Below are 17,216 nucleotides of genomic sequence, written 5' to 3' on the forward strand. Positions count from 1 at the left end.
TAAATAGTAGTATCTAGGTTTCTAATCGATTCCACCGCTGTGGCACTGGCATTGATGAAATAATCTCACGTGGCTTACAGCACTGTAGGCGCAGTCCTCTGTTATATGTCTGGTAGATTGTTTCACTGCACTGCAGTCACAATTCGGAGACCCCACAAACCCCACATACACAGTGAGTAATAGGATGAAACTCAACCATTGTGGATCATGATTAACTTGACACACAGTCTCATGTCAAGTTCGGCACCCACAGGGTCACTGTTCTATTCTATAACCATTCCGTTTCTGGTAATTTCCGATATGTTTGTAGTTCTTATTCCAGACATCTCTTACTTGCGTGTTACTTGTTCCGCGAACGAAGCTCGTTTCTTCATAAGACAGATGTGTCGTCATGAAAGATTAGTTCTTTATTCTCGTGCATGTTGTGGTAATCTCGAAGCAGAATCTCAGTAATGTGAATGTGTGAAGAGTAGATATCGCCTGCTAAGCAACATCTCAGAACGGAGATCCAACATCGAGATCACCACAATACAAAGAGAAAAAGGAACTACTCATTCATCACGAAATATCTGTCTTTCGAAGAAACCGTATCATTTCGAGACATCCGCCATTGACTGTACGTTGAATGGGTAGCTACTGTACGCAGGACACATCCAACAGCGATCTCTCGTTCATACAAATCTTTCATCTGTAATGCAAATAATCTCACGTCACCGTGTCCCAAAGCCATAGCAAAGAATATCGGTGTGGTAGCGTTCGGTCAGCCTGTTCATGGCATGAAACCGTTTACGTCAGTGTATACTCTTATGCCAACATCGCAAAACAAAGTGTGGTGTCACCGCCAGACACCACACTTGCTAGGTGGTAGCTTTAAATCGGCCGCGGTCCATTAGTACATGTCGGACCTGCGTGTCGCCACTGTCAGTAATTGCAGACCGAGCGCCACCACACGGCAGGTCTAGAGAGACGTACTAGCACTCGCCCCAGTTGTACGACGACTTTGCTAGCGACTACACTGACGAAGCCTTTCTCTCATTTGCCGAGAAACAGTTAGAATAGCCTTCAGCTAAGTCCATGGCTACGACCTAGCAAGGCGCCATTAGCCTTACAGTGCTTGTATTTAAAGAGTCTCATTTGTATCGTCAAGAGCGATGTACCACAATGATGGATTAAAGATAAGTATTATAGAAGCTACGTACTTTTCTTTATAGCATTCATTACGTATCCTGTTCCAGATCTCACGCCAGCCGGCGTGTGTGTACGCGTGCCTTTCGGTTACCCGTCACTGTGGACTGGCTGTCTTGTCAGTCCACAACACAAAGATTCTTCTAGGCGACGCTGAGAGTAATCCTACCGGATAGCTTGAAGATTCCCTCGACTTTCTGCCACTGGTTAAGAAGAGCTGAAAAGGACGACGAGTGGCAGAGTCAGCATCGGAGCTCGGTGAATGCACGCCATGGTTCACCGCGCAGTGGCTTCGGCCGCCGGGACGCGCCGCGCCGCTGCAGTGTGGGGTTTCGCTGCTCCATCTCGAGTTATCGACCTCTCGATAGGGCTTCGCGCGCCTCCCGCTCCGCCGCGAACAAACAGCAGTGCTGACCCACTAATTAGGCCCCGCGCCGGGCTTCTCGTGCCGTGCTGGGGGCTGGCGGCTGCAGGGTAGGCCGCCTCCGTCCAAAATCCAGCCGCACTGCTCCGCCGCCGCCATTCACCCCAAAGACAGCCGCGCCGCGCTGCTCTGTTTAATTTTCCGCCGAAAGCCCCGAGCACCGGCCGCGCAGCTGTATGCCACCCAAACAGGGAGAGCCGCTGCTCTTCTCGAGGGGCGTCTGATGCAAACATTTATGCCGAGAAGTCGAGGGGGCCCGAATTTTTCCCTATGATTACATCTCCACCATTAGATTTCTAGATTCCTAATTTACATTTCGTAGTATGGGTTAGGAGTCCCACATTTATCTCATTTCACAGGTTTCCGAGCCGGTCGGAGTGGCCGAGCGGTTATAGGCGCTTCAGTCTGGAAACGCGTGACCGCTACGGTCGCAGCTTCGAATCCTGCCTCGATCATGGATGTGTGTGATGTCCTTCGGTTAGTTAGGTTTAAGGGGCTCCGGAAAGGCTCAAAATCATGAAAAGTTCAATTTTTACTTCTTTGCGTTTTCTGAATCTGCAGACTATTACCTCTTAATAAATATATAATTTATTCAATTCCGAAGACTACAACTATTTTTAAATTTTTTTTTTTGAAATGTGTTCTACATGGGCGTGACCCACTGTGGCGCTGTTAAACTGCTGTCAAACGGTGTTATTATTAACGTCCGTGTTCATCAGGTACATTTTAGTGATGTGAGATAAAGTATGTGTTGTGGCTAACCTGTGATGGTTCAATATATATCGCTGGTGTGATTGTCGATTGTTTCATGTTTATTTACTCTGTCGTTACCTCGAAAATATTCGTAATTAATTCTGTTTCTTGAGTCTCTGTTTTGTTGAAGTATAGTAATGAGTAAAAGTAAAGTTATTAGAAATCCTCTGAAGACTTTTAAGAAAAGGAGAAATGTTGGAAAGCCAAAGGTATGTGTTATTACTGTAAATAATAACATTCTAACATGGTACGAGCGATGCTTGCTTTAGACAAGGAACGCCTTCGGGCTGCAGACAGGGCTGTAAAGAGTCTAGAAATACAAGCAAGAGTATACAGGAGGAGGAACAAGAGGAAGCTGGAGGAGGAGTTTGCAGAGGATGAAGATAATCCATCCTATGGACCTGGAATGCACTAAAAAGTTAATCCAATCTTTGTCGCTCGATTCCCAAAACTTTCATTTTCTCATACTAATTACATGTTTTCTAAGAATCTTCCAAACATATTTGTTTCAAACTTTCAGTAAATTTTACACAGTACCTTCTGCATAATTTAACACAGCCTTTTTCCAAAAAATTGTATATTTTGGAATATATAAATAAAAAATTGCAAAAAAATGTTGTGAATTTTCATTACAATGGAAAAAAAATCATCCTTAATAACTGAACTAAAATTTCGTAAAATCCCTGTGTTAAGTTGTAGCCCATATTGCAATAAATAATCTGTAAAAAGTTCAACTTCCTACCTCAAATACTTTGCGAGGAAAGATGTAATTTATAAGCGTTATTTTAACATTGTAAGTATAGGGCGTTCCGGAGCCCCTTAAGTAGTTGTAAGTTCTAGGGGACTGATGACCTCAGATGTTAAGTCCCATAGTGCTCATAGCCATTTGAACCATTTGAACCACAGGTTTCCGATACTTGAGCGATATCTCTTAATATGAATTAGGATTCTCATATTTATCTGTTATATTCATAAATCATTACGCATACATGATCAACAAAAGTTAGCGCACTCGGATTTCAGAGAGCGATCTCTTGCGTAGTTGTAGTACAAAACCGTATGAGAGTCAGGGGGAGTACTGTCGGCCGAGGTGGCCGATAGGTTCCAGGCGCTACAGTCTGGAACCGCGCGACCGCTACGGTCGCAGGTTCGAATCCTGCCGCGGGCATGGATGTGTGTGATGTCCTTAGGTTAGTTAGGTTTAAGTAGTTCTAAGTTCTATGGGACTGATGACTATAGATGTTACGTCCCATAGTGCTCAGAGCCATTTGAACCATTTTGAACCCAGAACTCCTAAAGATAGACGTTGATTGTGGATACTGTATCACAGACACAATCCCTTTGACTGTTCAGAGATGTCACTAAACCAGCACAAACATGTAAACAACCATGCATGAGCCGCGCCTATTAGACGAAGGGGGTCCGACAGCCGACCAGTGCCAGTCATTCCACCAGGAAGGAGGTGCACGGCTCGTGTTGTCTGTAGTTCGACCATGCCTACACGATCAATACAGCGGTTCGATCGCATCCGCATTGTTACTTTGTGCCAGGAAGGGCTCTCAGTAGGGGAAGCGTCCACGCGTCTCGGAGTGAACCAAAGCGATGTTGTTCGGACATGGAAAACATAGAGAGATACAGGGACTGTCGATGACATGCCTCGCTCAGGAAGCCCAAGAGCTACTACCGCAATGGATGACCGCTACCTACAGATTTATGCCTCGGAGGAACCCTGACGGCAACGCGACCATAATGAACAATGCTTTTCGCGCAGCCACAGGACGTCGTGTTACGACTTAAATTGTGCTCAATAGACTGCATGACACGTAAATTCACTCCCGACGTCGATGGCGAGGTACATCTCTGCAGCCACGACACCATACAGCGCTGCACAAATGGGTCCATCAACATGCGGAATTGACCACTCAGGATTGCCATCACGTTCTCTTCACCGATGAGTGTCCATATGAATTCAACCAGACAATCGTTGGAGACGTGTTTGGAGGCAACCCGGTCAGGCTGAACGCCTTAGACACACTGTCCAGCGAGTGCAGCAATGTGAAGGTTTCCTTCTGTTTTGGGGTGGCATTATCTGCGACCGATGTACGTCGCTGCTCGTTATGGAAGGCGCCGTAACGGCTGTACGATACGTGAATGTCATCCTCCGACCGATAGTGCAACCATATCGGCAGCATATTGGCGAGTCACTTGTCTTCATGGACGACAAATCGCGTCCCCATCGTGCACATCTTGTGAATGACTTCCTTCAGGATAAGAACATCGCTCGACTAGAGTGGCCAGTCTCTTCTCCAGACATGAACACTATCGAACATGCCTGGGATGGATTGAAAAGGGCTGTTTATGGACGACGTGACCCACCAACCACTCTGAGGGCGCTACTCCGAATCGCCGTTGAGGAGTGGGACAATCTGGATCAACAGTGCCTTGATGAACTTGTGGAACGTATGCCACGACGAATACAGTAATGCATCAGTGCAAGAGGACGTTCTACTGGGTATTAGAGGCTCCGGTGTGTACAGCAAGCTGGACCACCACCTCTGAAGGTCTCGCTGTATGGTGGTACAACATGCATGTGGTTTTCATGAGCAATAAAAAGGGCGAAAATGATGTTTATGTTTATTCCAATTTTCTGTGCAGGTTCCGATGGCCATTGTGGCCAAGCGGTTCTAGGCGCTTCAGTCCGGAACCGCGCTGTTGCTACGGTCGCAGGTTCGAATACTTCCTCGGGCATGGATGTGGCTGATGTCCTTAGGTTAGTTAGGTTAAAGTAGTTCTAAGTCTAGGGGACTGATGACCTCAGATGTTAAGTCCCATAGTGCTCAGAGCCATTTGAACCATTTTTTGTACACGTTCCGTAACTCTCGGAACCGAGGTGATGCAAAACTTCTTCTAATGTGGGTATGAAGAAGAATGCAAAAGATAATACATGTTATGCTAGATACCGATCAGCTTGAATTTAGGAAACGTAAAGGCGCCAGAGAGGCAGTTCTGTCTTGGTGGTTGAAAAGGGAAGCAAAACTGAAGAAAAATCGGGACACGTTTATGGAATTTTTCGTCCTGGGAAAACCGTTCGACAATGTCAAAAAGTGAGAAATGTTTGCAATTATGAGAAAAATAAGGGTAAACTATAGGAAAAGACGGGTAGCACACAATATGACAAGAGAGGAAACAACAAGAATGGAAGCCGAAGAATGATGTGCACAGGTGAAAAGCTTGTAAGACAGGGATGTAGTCTTTCGCCTTTTCTGTTCAGTCTATACGTCGAAGAAGGAATGAGAGAAATAAACGGAACTTTCAAGATGGATTAAAATTCGAAGTGAAAGGATATGAATGATAAGATTCAATGATTACGTTGTTATCCTCAGTAAAACTGAAGAAGAGGTACCGGATCTGTTCAGTGGAGTGAATAGACTAATGATTATACAATATGGGTTGAAAGAAAACCGGAGGAAGACTGAAGTAATGAAAAGGAGTTTCTTTTAAAACAGCGTGAAACTTAATATCATAGTTGGTGATCATAATCTAGATGAAGTGGAAGAACTCTGTTGCCTACGCAGCGATGACTGGGTGTTGTGTGATGTCCTTAGGTTAGTTAGGTTTAAGTAGTTCGAAGTTCTAGGGGACTGATGACCATAGATGTTAAGTCCCATAGTGCTCAGAGCCATTTTTTTGCCTACGCAGCAAGATAACCCATAACATGAAGACACAGACTAGCATTGGCATAGGCCTTGAGGAAGAAATTTTGGATTATGTACGTTTTGGACCACAGAATTGTATGAATGTGAGACATGGACTGTGCAACAACCGGAACAGATAGGAAGTATCTGAAATGTGGTGCTACGGACGAATGTTGTAAATTAGGCGCCCTGGTAAGGTAAGAAATGAGGAGGCTCTCCCCAGAATCGTCGAGGAAATCTATATATGGTAAATGTTGACAAGAAGAAGGGACAGGATGAGAGAACAGCTCTTAAGACATCAGGGAATAAGTTCCATGGCACTAGAGGGGGCAGTAGAGGGTATAAACTGTAGAAGAACTCTGAGACTAGAATACATTCAGAAAGTAGTTGAGAGCGTAGGTTGCAAGTTCTGTTCTGAAATAATAGGTTAGTGAATGAGGGGAATTCGCGGAAGGCCCCATCAAAACAGCCACAAGACTGCTGACTCAAAAGAAAAAGAACAAATAAAATAAAAATAAAAATAAATTACAGCGATGAGTTCCCAAACTGGGAGCCAGAGGGACACGGGCGCGCAACCACGGGACGGCAGATGAGGCATGTGCACGCGTCGCGTTGTAGTGCTGAAAACAGAGAAATGATGCGGTTGAAAGGAGAGTAAAGGCATGCACTGCGCTTCCGGACAGCCGAACGAATGCGGGGAACACAAATTCATCGACGCATGGCACACGTGAACGAAGATCACTGTATGTCCATTGGGAGGATGAATTCGGGCCACCAGCGGCTGGAGGAATTTCGGATGATCGATGATATGGATCGATATGGATCACATCACCGATACCAATGTCCAGCAGGTGGACACACTCATTGCTGATAATTTAGGTTGGCAGCCACCGTCCCAGAGATCGGACTGAGCTTCGGAAGCGCAACGGACATTCAGTACGTTCCGTACACTTGCGCTATTGTTCGATGATGTCCGTTCCGTGCACTTCTTCCGGACGCCTGTGTCTCTTTTTCAGAGCAAATTAGTGCAATGTACCGTCGACAAGTGGACGCTCCCCCTCTATCGTCTCGTGGATTTTCACCAGTGTCCCTCTACAGGCGACTCTGGGGCCTCAGCGCCCTTTTAGGGACCGCACGTCCTTACGTAGGCTATGACATTACGAACCCCTCAATGGTTTTCATTTTGTAGCCTTTGGCTCATTTCTTTTTCAATGTCCCTCATATGTTGAAAAATTTCGGCTTGTGCAGAGTTTTAGTAGTACGTGTAGTTCGAAAAATGGCAGGCTATTATAAGTGTAATAACATAGACCAGAAATATCTCCATTCAATAAGATATAAGGTTGATGTCCAGACAGTGCAGTGAATAGGGTGTTGCGTTAGAATGCACGAGGTGCAGCATTGGATTACAGGTATAGAAACACTTGGTTTTGCTTCATAAAAAACACACACAGATGTTCTCCTACACATGACATCAAAAAGTTAGTAGTACAAGTAAAGTGTGTTCACATTGCTTTTCTTTGAACAATAACTTATTCCAAAATATGAAAGAGAGCAAATTTAGTTTATGTCGTGTTAGGATGCAGGGAATGACTCGGTGAATTACTAGAGTGCAAGTTCTTCTTTAGGCGTTATACGTATCCATTATTGTGCAGTACAGTTTGTACTTTCGTCACATTCCATCGTTACTAGTGCCGCAAATTTTGTGAAGATAGAAACATGTTAAGGGTACCTCATTCACGTTACGTTAAACGATCAAAATGTGTTAACAGACTAGTGGCGGTAGATTATCTGAGATTCTTCTGCAAATAAATGCAGTAAATTCGAAAAATCGTATTCCAAAACGTAGCTTATGACGGTGGAGTACAAGCTAAATTACGTCAGTCAAATGTTGGACTGACATGTCTCATATTTAATTGCTTTTGATTCATTTTATCGATATCTACATCACATTTCCAACGGTCAAGGGATATCTCGTGGTGATGACGTGGATGATACCGGTGACTGCAAAGATCTAACACTTCTTAATTTCGCTCTATCTCTGTTGTTGTGCTACATGAATCCGAAGTAGTCTTAGATGGGTCCTCGCGGAAAGAGGGGGCAGGGGGCCACTGGCGCCCAATCAACCGCGGTCTATGAATCAGGCCGCTTAGAATAAGAGCATCGACCCCGAAGTTTGCCGTCAGGAAGGCGTGTGAGGGACTGTATTGTTTGGCTTGGTGCTGGTGTGGTCCAAGCAGTCAAGATTGCACCGGCAGGGGCCACGCATTATGTGGTACCACAGTCGGTCTAAAAATCGTCAGTATAATGAACTGCGTCATGTGTCTGGGTAGTGTAGATAAATTATTTTTGCAAGTCGGTCTCTCTGCTCAAAGAACACATGGCGTGGAAAGTTACTTTTCGCCGGTATCACTTTTCCTAGAGAAACAGTCGCAGACTGGGTGGGAGATACTTATTACTGGTTTATTGTTGAAAGCGCAGTAGCTGTTTCTTGTAAAGAAATTTTCTTCTTCCCTTTTGAGGAAGGAATTGCGGCATCCTGAGACCACTCCATGTGGGGTAAAGACGCTTCTCTCACATAGAGAGCGAAGGAAGCCTATTGGATGTTATAAAAAGAATCTGTAAGTGAGAGTTCCAGGAACTGTTTACTAGAAATTTCAGTTGTAGAAAAACAGCCAGTCGGGCGACGAAAACAGAGATGTGGGAAATGGGAGTTTACAATTCGGTTTTCTCAGAATTGTACGCACTGGTAGGTGATCCCTTGTAACTTATAAAACATTTGCTAGGTGAAACAGTGCACTGCTGATTTAAAAAAGACATATTTCATTGACCAATATTTAATGGAGCCTTCAACTTAGCGCAGTATTTTTTTACGTCGATTTTGTGCAAAGTAGACAGGAAAACCCGAATTCTTTGGGAAAATCTGTATGAAAATGTGGAAGTAGATTCTCTGGAGGAATGGACTCGCGGCGGAAGCTGCACCTTGCATTTCGGAGGTTGGCTGACAGCACGGTCGCTGATGACTGGCGCCTGGCAGGGTCTCTGCTGGACGTGATACTCAGCTCGCCGACTCAGGTTATCTTATAGTGAAGGACAATCAGGAAGGAAAGCCATTAGGCATATATTCAGTCCATTGCTTCTAAGTTTCACCAGGTTACGTGACTCAACACCTGGCCAGCGATTTGTGGAATCAATCATGACCCAGTAGATTTCGTGAGTTGCATGCAGTTTTCATACATCTTTCTGGAACAACTGGGCAAATCAGTATACCCCCACTTGTGGTTATGTGTTTTCGAGGATGACCTATTGAGACGATGGTCGCTCCCATCCCGTTTCTTCTTTGCGAACTACGCCAAATTACTTTAAATCTAATTTTATTATGGTTTAGTAATCATAATTGGTAGCTTTGTCTCACTTTGTAATTTATTACTCACGCTAATTTGCATTCTTGATTATATGCGTGCTTATGAGCAGTAATTGTGATAAATTGGGGTTAAATTGGACCAGGACTTTTACTTCAGGAATTTGATAAAACACAATATTAATCATCAATATTATTGTAAGAACCAACGCCTGGGACTCATTTACGAGCGCCATTCCACTCATATCGTTCAATCCGTTGTCCGAAACAACCATTTACATGTCTGACTTCGTCGGGACTGATGTACCTGTCGGTCAGTCCAGCCCATTATTGTAGCGGCCAAAAGACCTGCTCATTCGGTTAGCATCTTACAGTTCTGATACAATTTTTGGTCGACGATATTACGGAACAGTTTTCCCGAAAGTTGCTCCACAGCGAAAAGTAAAAACCAACCCATTATTCCGTGAAATTGGGTTTATACAGCAGAAATGGTGGCATAGGATTTCCAGGAGAAGGAAATGTCAGTCTCACTTCTACTTTCTTGTTGTCATCAACCCTTTCCTTTAGCTATAGGGAGAGGTACAAAGTTTGAGTCTTATAATTATAACATCGTTTTAGGGCTGAATTTAGGACGGTGGTGTTCAGACATTAATGTCCGACGTTCAGTGGCCATTTCAATTCGATCTCCAGGTATGTCTCATTACCTGAGATCGAATTGAAATTAGCACAGTATGTCGTGTGCTGGTGTAGCCTTACCGTTGCTCGTAGCTGTAAAAAATAATAAATCTTTACAGAAATAATTTTGGCTAACATTTTCTAATAGTTTTGTCTTACTGGGCCATTCATTGTGATTCAAACGTTTATAGTTATTCTTACAAACATTCGTACAGCTTAGTCCTTTGCGCAACTGCTACGGTCGCAAGTTCGAATCCTTCCTCGGGCATGGATATGTGTGATGTCCTTAGGTTAGTTAGGTTTAAGTAGTTCTAAGTTCTAGGGGACAGATGTTAAGTCCCATAGTTCTCAGAGCCATTTGAACCATTTTGAGCTTAGTCCTTTAATAACCTTTGAGACGCCCTGTTAAACCCGCAGGATAGGAAAGGTAGTTTAAATTGTGGAAAGGGGCCAAAATAAGCGGCTGTTAGTTACACTCGACCATACAACTTTATTTATTTGACCAAACATTACATGAGCAAAGCAAATTTAAAAAAAGAACTCTGCGTTAATTTTTGGAACTTAATAACCGGCTGAATACGCCATACAATCTCACGTCTTAATGGCAAGACCACTTTAATTTAAAGTCGGCTGAAAGCCAATAACTTAATACTCAAACCAAAATCAGAATTTCTAAAAGGCAAAAGGCTGAATGCCCAAACGATCTGACACCTTAAGAGCAAAACAACATTAATTTAAAAATCGGCTGAAGGCCCATCACTTAGGACTCAAACCAAAATAAATTTTTAAAAATCCAAAGGCCTTTCCTTAAAACAGTTCTTTAATTAAGGTGAAGGCCCAAACAATCTCACACCGTAAGAGCAAAACAACTTTAATTCACTTAAGACTCAACAAAATTAAATTTTTAGAAAAAGCCAATGGCCTTACTTAAAACAGTTAGGCCCAAACATGCCTTAAGGGCAAAACAACCTTAATTTTAAAAAAATCTGCTAGAAGCCACAGAATACAAACAACAAGACCTAATAAGAAGAGGCCGTACGCCGAACGGCGCTCAGAAGTTTACGTGGTCGGTCTGGAATTCAAACACTAACGCTCGCTTAGGTGAGACAAGCAGTCGGCCAAACCATTCTCGATCCGACGACAACCCAACCGCCCGACAGTCAACGGACCCACCTACAAGATACCTTCCGCTCTGCCCGTCCAGCACACAACAGGGAGTTAATGGAACAACGCAGAAAGTATTGGCGTCCAGAGCCAATTATACACTGAGCCGTCAAACAGCGCACCGAACTGGACAGCGATAACACGATGAGAAAAATACACTGCCTGGATTTACGTCAACGGCCAGGGCAGGTAACCGGAACGTTAACGGCTGCAAGGCAGAAGATTCCGCTGGTGCACTTCAATTCAAAATAACCAAGTACAGTTAAACTCCACAGGACGGTGGCTGAAATTTGCGAACTTGAAAACACACGTTGTTACTCGCGGGAATGTCACAACAGCCGGCAACGAAATTGTGGTGTCACCGCCAGACACCACACTTGCTAGGTGCTAGCCTTTAAATCGGCAGCGGTCCGCTAGTATACGTCGGACCCGCGTGTCGCCACTATCAGTGATTGCAGACCGAGCGCCGCCACACGGCAGGTCTAGAGAGACTTCCTAGCACTCGTCCCAGTTGTACAGCCGACTTTGCTAGCGATGGTTCACTGACAAATTACGCTCTCATTTGCCGAGACGATAGTTACCATAGCCTTCAGCTACGTCATTTGCTACGACCTAGCAAGGCTCCTTTATCAATTGCTATTTATCTTATCATGCATGTACCGTCAAGAGAGATGTTCACCAATTATGGATTAAAGTTATGTATTCCAGAAGCTCCGTTCTTTTTTTACTAGACTCAACTCCTTTAACTGTCCCAGACTTCACGCCAGCCTGCGTGAGCTTAACGCGTGCTTTTCGGCTACCAATCATAGTGGCTTGGCTGTCTTGCCAAGTCACAACAGAAATCCAAACGACACAATGTGAACTGTCGTGACTTGCTGGTCAAAACTCAACTTTCGTGTCCAGGATCGGTGACCCACGGACCTCGTAGTAATGGGGAAAGCAGCACACACTCCGACCGTGCGTAGACGCCGCCAGCGACTCCGGCCAAACTACAGGGTGTTTCAAAAATGACCGGTATATTTGAAACGGCAATAAAAACTAAACGAGCAGCGATAGAAATACACCGTTTGTTGCAATATGCTTGGGACAGCAGTGCATTTTCAGGCGGACAAACTTTCGAAATTACAGTAGTTACAATTTTCAACAACAGATGGCGCTGCAAGTGATGTGAAAGATATAGAAGACAACGCAGTCTGTGGGTGCGCCATTCTGTACGTCGTCTTTCTGCTGTAAGCGTGTGCTGTTCACAACGTGCAAGTGTGCTGTAGACAACATGGTTTATTCCTTAGAACAGAGGATTTTTCTGGTGTTGGAATTCCACCGCCCAGAACACAGTGTTGTTGCAACAAGACGAAGTTTTCAACGGAGGTTTAATGTAATCAAAGGACCGAAAAGCGATACAATAAAGGATCTTTTTGAAAAATTTCAACGGACTGGGAACGTGACGGATGAACGTGCTGGAAAGGTAGGGCGACCGCGAACGGCAACCACAGAGGGCAATGCGCAGCTAGTGCAGCAGGTGATCCAACAACGGCCTCGGGTTTCCGTTCGCCGTGTTGCAGCTGCGGTCCAAATGACGCCAACGTCCACGTATCGTCTCATGCGCCAGAGTTTACACCTCTATCCATACAAAATTCAAACGCGGCAACCCCTCAGCGCCACTACCATTGCTGCACGAGAGACATTCGCTAACGATATAGTGCACAGGATTGATGACGGCGATATGCATGTGGGCAGCATTTGGTTTACTGACGAAGCTTATTTTTACCTGGACGGCCTCATCAATAAACAGAACTGGTGAATATGGGGAACCGAAAAGCCCCATGTTGCAGTCCCATCGTCCCTGCATCCTCAAAAAGTACTGGTCTGGGCCGCCATTTCTTCCAAAGGAATCATTGGCCCATTTTTCAGATCCGAAACGAGTACTGCATCACGCTATCTGGACATTCTTCGTGAATTTGTGGTGGTACAAACCGCCTTAGACGACACTGCGAACACCTCGTGGTTTATGCAAGATGGTGCCCGGCCACATCGCACGGCCGACGTCTTTAATTTCCTGAATGAATATTTCGATGATCGTGTGATTGCTTTGGGCTATCCGAAACATACAGCAGGCGGCGTGGATTGGCCTCCCTATTCGCCAGACATGAACCCCTGTGACTTCTTTCTGTGGGGACACTTGAAAGACCAGGTGTACCGCCAGAATCCAGAAACAATTGAACAGCTGAAGCAGTACATCTCATCTGCATGTGAAGCCATTCCGCCAGACACGTTGTCAAAGATTTCGGGTAATTTCATTCAGAGACTACGCCATATTATTGCTACGCATGGTGGATATCTGGATAATATCGTACTATAGAGTTTCCCAGACCGCAGCGCCATCTGTTGTTGAAAATTGTAACTACTTTAATTTCGAAAGTTTGTCTGCCTGAAAATGTACTGTTGTCCCAAGCATATTGCAACAAACGGTGTATTTCTATCGCTGCTCGTTTAGTTTTTATTGCCGTTTCAAATATACCGGTCATTTTTTAAACACCCTGTAAGTGCCGTGGAGATTTCCTCGCTGCTCCACGCCAACCGATCAACTGCCAGGCCCGGAAATGGTGAAATGACCAAAAATACGTCGGTCGATGGGACGAACAACCAAACGAGCAACCAACGGTCGTCACGCTCCAATCTCCATCGACAGTCCATGTCTGTCTTCAGCTGTCGGCGAGCACTGGCTATCGGCGCCTCACTGGCGCTCCGTCGCCCCGACTTCACTGCTGCTGCGTCCCGACTGCACTGCTGGTCCGTCTCAAGCTCACTGCCACACACACGACGGCCCGGAAATACTATCTGTCGCTCCAGAGATGGTACGAAAATGGTTCAAATGGCTCTGAGCACTATGGGACTTAACATCTGTGGTCATCAGTCCCCTAGAACTTAGAACTACTTAAACCTAACTAACCTACGGACAGCACACACATTCATGCCCGAGGCACGATTCGAACCTGCGACCGTAGCAGTCGCGCGAGAGATAGTACGGCAGTGTACTTATCGATACGCGCTGCTGCTGCCGCTCACGGGCAAGTGGGGCAGGAAGTTAGGGACGGCAGTAAATGGAATAACAAAACGAGGCAGCAGTTCCGTAATAGAAGATGACAAACAATAAATGGCATGACAACACCAGCCGTGCACGCCTCAAGCTTAGTCCTTTAATAACGAGGAAAAAACAATATCTGTTTACTACTAAAGGCGAACTACAGCTCAAAATGTCAATAACCGTCTGTCTTATTTACATTCCATCTAGGAATTTCGGAGAATAAAACATCGAAGAGTGAAAAAAAAAAATAGCGTAACAGTAGCTGACTTTTGTGCAGACGATCTGCAAGGTCTAGGGGCAGATAGAGGAATCTGAATGGCTTCAGAATAATACGTCCCTAACCTAAAATGAACTCATTCACTGTTGAAACTAATCCACACAGCAGTGGGATAATGGACTATTGTGTTTTCCCGGTGTACTACATGTTAAGTGAAATTTTGGCAGTGCACACAATAGAAGTCACGAAGAAGCGTGGCTGAGGAAAGGTGTCTATGCAATTCCACAGTCGTGTTACACATCTAGTGCATCCATAAAAACATAAACTGGCTATAAGCTGAAAGGGCGAGAAAAAAGTTGTAAGACGGGTTTTATATTAAAAAAAGCGTCTATCAATTTCAAAAACGAAGGTATCGATTGATAGCATACATCAAGAAGAATCAGAGGAATCAAGGAGTCATCAGTTGGGCGATGGACTGTAATATTTGAGAGGAGGTGGGGGGCTAAGTTGCAGAAGTTATGCAGAGATGGATAGATTTGCAGAGGATAGCCTAACGGGGAAGGCCACATCAAACCAATCTTCGGATTTAAGACCACAACAACAACGTATCAATGAGATCCATGTTTCCATGTCGCCATTTTTCATCAACCTTAGAACCACTTTCGCAAATATTTGAATTCGTCACACGAAGCCTCTGTTCTTTCTCATATCAGCGAAACCTCCATAAGTTCCTTATTACATTTTTCATTAAGAATATTTAACTAACGTTTGAGGCAACATTCATAGTCATTAACATCTTTTCCAGAGCTGTATCACTATTATCAATAAGAAAAATCCACTATATCGAAAACAATACTTACAGGGTGTTTCAAAAATGACCGGTGTATTTGAAACGGTAATAGAAACTAAACGAGCAGCGATAGAAATACACCGTTTGTTGCAATATGCTTGGGACAACAGTACATTTTCAGGCAGACAAACTTTCGAAATTACAGTAGTTACAATTGTCAACAACAGATGGCGCTGCGGTCTGGGAAACTCTATAGTACGATATTTTCCACATATCCACCATGCGTAGCAATAATATGGCGTAGTCTCTGAATGAAATTACCCGAAACCTTTGACAACGTGTCTGGCGGAATGGCTTCACATGCAGATGAGATGTACTGCTTCAGCTGTTCAATTGTTTCTGGATTTTGGCGGTACACCTGGTCTTTCAAGTGTCCCCACAGAAAGAAGTCACAGGGGTTCATGTCTGGCGAATAGGGAGGCCAATCCACGTCGCCTCGTGTATGTTTCGGATATCCCAAAGCAATCACACGATCATCGAAATATTCATTCAGGAAATTAAAGACGTCGGCCGTGCGATGTGGCCGGGCACCATCTTGCATAAACCACGAGGTGTTCGCAGTGTCGTCTAAGGCAGTTTGTACCGCCACAAATTCACGAAGAATGTCCAGATAGCGTGATGCAGTAAGCGTTTCGGATCTGAAAAATGGGCCAATGATTCCTTTGGAAGAAATGGCGGCCCAGACCAGTACTTTTTGAGGATGCAGGGACGATGGGACTGCAACATGGGGCTTTTCGGTTCCCCATATGCGCCAGTTCTGTTTATTGACGAAGCCGTCCAGGTAAAAATAAGCTTCGTCAGTAAACCAAATGCTGCCCACATGCATATCGCCGTCATCAATCCTATGCACTATATCGTTAGCGAATGTCTCTCGTGCGGCAATGGTAGCGGCGCTGAGGTGTTGCCGCGTTTGAATTTTGTATGGATAGAGGTGTAAACTCTGGCGCATGAGACGATACGTGGACGTTGGCGTCATTTGGACCGCAGCTGCAACACGGCGAACGGAAACCCGAGGCCGCTGTCGGATCACCTGCTGCACTAGCTGCGCGTTGCCCTCTGTGGTTGCTGTACGCGGTCGCCCTACCTTTCCAGCACGTTCATCCGTCACGTTTCCAGTCCGTTGAAATTTTTCAAACAGATCCTTTATTGTATCGCTTTTCGGTCCTTTGATTACATTAAACCTCCGTTGAAAACTTCGTCTTGTTGCAACAACACTGTGTTCTAGGCGGTGGAATTACAACACCAGAAAAATCCTCTGTTCTAAGGAATAAACCATGTTGTCCACAGCACACTTGCACGTTGTGAACAGCACACGCTTACAGCAGAAAGACGACGTACAGAATGGCGCACCCACAGACTGCGTTGTCTTGTCTTCTATATCTTTCACATCACTTGCAGCGCCATCTGTTGTTGAAAATTGTAACTACTGTAATTTCGAAAGTTTGTCCGCCTGAAAATGTACTGTTGTCCCAAGCATATTGCAACAAACGGTGTATTTCTATCGCTGCTCGTTTAGTTTTTATTGCCGTTTCAAATATACCGGTCATTTTTGAAACACCCTGTATCATAGAGCATGACTATTGCTGTCAAAACAGACAGGATCTCGTCAGATTTGATTGTCCTCGTACAGGAGAAAAAGACTTCCATGTATAGTCGTTTGCTACCAAGTTTTCATCTAAATAATAATTCTGCATCCTTTCTGATACCGTTGAGTTAGCACTTTTTCGGTAACTGTGTTTTCGACTGCAGGGTATTACAAAAACATTTATCCAATTTCATAAGACAATACCTTGTACGTGAATGAAGACGA

The sequence above is a fragment of the Schistocerca cancellata genome, chromosome 5, assembly GCF_023864275.1.
Source record: "Schistocerca cancellata isolate TAMUIC-IGC-003103 chromosome 5, iqSchCanc2.1, whole genome shotgun sequence".
NCBI lineage: Eukaryota > Metazoa > Arthropoda > Insecta > Orthoptera > Acrididae > Schistocerca > Schistocerca cancellata.